We start from the raw sequence: 3,181 nt of genomic DNA, 5'->3' as shown, positions 1-3,181 counted from the left end.
ATAGTCATATTTCATGTTAATGCTTCACTGAATAACAATGGAAAACCACCAGCAGAACAGTTTTGCACTTGCTAGATGGAACAGGCTTTCACCCAAAAACCAAATCCACATTTCTGACAAGTCCATGCTCTGTGCTTGTGCTTGTTGAAGCCTCTGCTCTGTGGCTCAGGCTTTTTTAAGATGACCAAGAATTCAACTTTTTTTCTCTGTCAGTTCTTATGACGCAATGACGTGGCAGAAGGGTACCTTTAGTCCAAGAGTCCTCGGATGCCATAGATGTTTAACCTTTTCTTCAAAGAGTTTAGCCTTCGATGTATTTCATTAGACATCAATCTTGTTTTTAATGTCTATGGTAGTTTGAGCTGCAAGCACACAAACCAACACCCTCCTGCTTCTACCATTAGATACAAGAGGGTGTGAATGCCACATGTAAGTGCATATTTGTTGGTGCTTATGTATACCTATAATGCCATACAAGAAACACCTATAAAGTGTGATCGTGTCTATGATTTCAGATCTTTGCTGAAAAATGTTTGTTAAACCATAAACAAAAGGGAATTTGATAGCTGTGTTGCTATGTTCTTTCATCTTCTCAGTCATTTAAAATATCAAAAAGACAATAGATCATTTTACTATAATGTATAGGCCTGTCAATGCAGCCCATTAGTCTTCAAAATGCATGTGCTTAGGCTGACCATGAGGTGGCAATGTTGGATTAAAAAACATAATCTTGCTCACTATGGGCAGTATGGAGCTACTCATAGATCTGTTAACATTGTTAACTGCAATCATTTACCAAGCTATGGTGCTTGTTTTTGTATTAACACAAAAAGGATACCAGATAGCATACAACAGTAGCCATTCCATTAAAATAATACAAGATTTCATTGCACATTTATTTCAGATTTAAAGGAAACATTGTATAATTGTCGCTTGTTTATTTTAAATATATTTTCCTGGGTATGTACTATACAGTCAACATTAAAGCAGTTGGTAGTGTCTTTAATCATAAAACATAGATAACTATGATTTATAAAGGTTTTAATTTTCTTATGGCGACATTAAGATTTTATATTATAGGTTCACTGACAGTTATTAGAAAATTTCATTCAGATTCCAGAAATGACTGCGGTTTGTTTAAAAAGTTTAAGGCATGTATGCATGCTTTACATTTCTCTTCAGTTTGAGGTTAAAGTTAAGCATAAAACATAGCCATCTGATTTCACTGTTCCCGATGAGCACTCATCTTGGACTATCTTACTGAAGGTAACTTTAAGTAAGACACTGATTATGAATAAAATGGTAATTAATCCGCTGTGATGAGAAACTGGAAGTAAATTTTTTGCTTTTTTGTCGACTCAAAGTTGAACCTGAATAGCACGTACCAATAATCATTTAGTCATTCACATTTTCTGAAATGTTGTGGGGATTGCCTTTTATTAACTAGGCAGGTAGACTCCACAGTTAAACACATGTTTGGCTGGTACCTTCATCAGCATACTTAAGATATCAGTTGATTTAATAATTACATATGGATAATATCACAGCATGATTTTTTTTTAGTACAAAATCCACTTCGATCAATAGGGGGTTGATGCAATACAGGGTAATCTCCCAGAGATGTACACATGCTATACAAAAAACAGTTTTTTTTTTTTTTTCCCCAGCAGTTTATACTGCCGGTTGATTAAACAGTCCAGTTTCCTGTACGTTTTACTGTACTGTTCATTATAATCTATGATTGAGTGTTTTGAAGTTATGGATTAAGTTCTATATAGTGCATAATAGCCCTTTCTCCCTGTAGCTTGGACTGGCACATTTGTACTTCTTGTGTTAGATTCATTCACATTGATCTACCATAATGTGGTCATTTTGCCAGACCATGGAAAACAACCTTTACCACAGGAAGTGATATATCACATCACTAAGAATAAGGAAGTGCACATTTGTTATTGAGTTATTTGAACAATGTGTTTGATAGTTATCCCCTAGCCATTTTTTTTAGCAGTAACTGTTTTTAAAACCTACATAAACAGAGAAATTAACACTCCTAACTATCCATCACAAATTACTTAAATCCAAATTTAGCCAAAACATATGTCCACTGTCGTAAAACTAAATATGTTTTTGTTGCTTAAAACAGTTTTATGTCTTAGATGGTGCAAAAGTTATTAGAATCTGACATACCTTCATGCAAACTAAGCGGCATAGCCATCTTGTTAAACGAGAAATAGCGGACTGAGACAGCCTCCCTGGTAGGTGACTGCCTGAACTACCCGGGTAATCTCATAACCTCCCATCTTTCATCAGCCCTTTATCCCATCCCCTACTCATCCTCAGCCAACAAGAAGCTTTGACGCAACATAACTGAACTCTGGTCCAGCTTTAAAAAAATAAAAACATTTTCAGTATTGTGTTTTGCAGTGTGGTGCTGCATGCAATCAATGAGAAGGGTTAAATAAAAAGGTCACCTTCCCAAAACACATTTTACCTTCTATCAAGTTCTCCAACTCCCCCTAGGTGGGATGGCATTAATAGTACTTACCAACATTTTTTAGGCATAAGGTGGGTAAGAATCCACGAGAACAGCTTTCTCAGCTACCCTAGTGGTTACATCCAAAATCAATCATTAGTAGGATATACACCCATGCCACCTGCTCACTAAAACAAATGAGTGAAAATATGATATAAAAAATATTGCTGATAGCACGAGAAGTCCAGGCCTACAGGCCATTGACCTTGCAAAACTACATTAAAGCATTTAGAATTTGTATTATGCTTAAACTTTTACAGATTTGTATGGCAGGTTTTCACCTAATTTCTATGGTGGACCTGTAAAACATAACATTTGTTTTGTTTTTAAATGCTTTTAAAATGTAGTATGTGAAGCCAAATCACAAAGCATTGAATATAAATTATGAGACAGATACTGTCCTCATGTCAAATTGTCACACCTATACTTCAGTTTTATATTGAGTATAGCTAGTGTGTTATGGCATTCCTTAGTGTGTGCACATTCTCAAGGGTTTCAAAATCTAGTTAATGGTCATGGTGATCTAATTTTCATGGTACTGACACCTGCAATGCACTTTTGATATCCTTACTTGCCTTTCCAACATACCTTGTTGTAGCCTACTGTATGCAGCTTTCTAAAAACTAGCAGTGCTCCCTGTCCCCCATC

Source organism: Acipenser ruthenus, chromosome 10, assembly GCF_902713425.1.
Source record: "Acipenser ruthenus chromosome 10, fAciRut3.2 maternal haplotype, whole genome shotgun sequence".
In the NCBI taxonomy this organism is placed as follows: Eukaryota; Metazoa; Chordata; class Actinopteri; order Acipenseriformes; family Acipenseridae; genus Acipenser; species Acipenser ruthenus.
The sequence above is the reverse complement of the archived record's forward strand: the minus strand, read 5'-3'. Positions refer to the sequence as shown.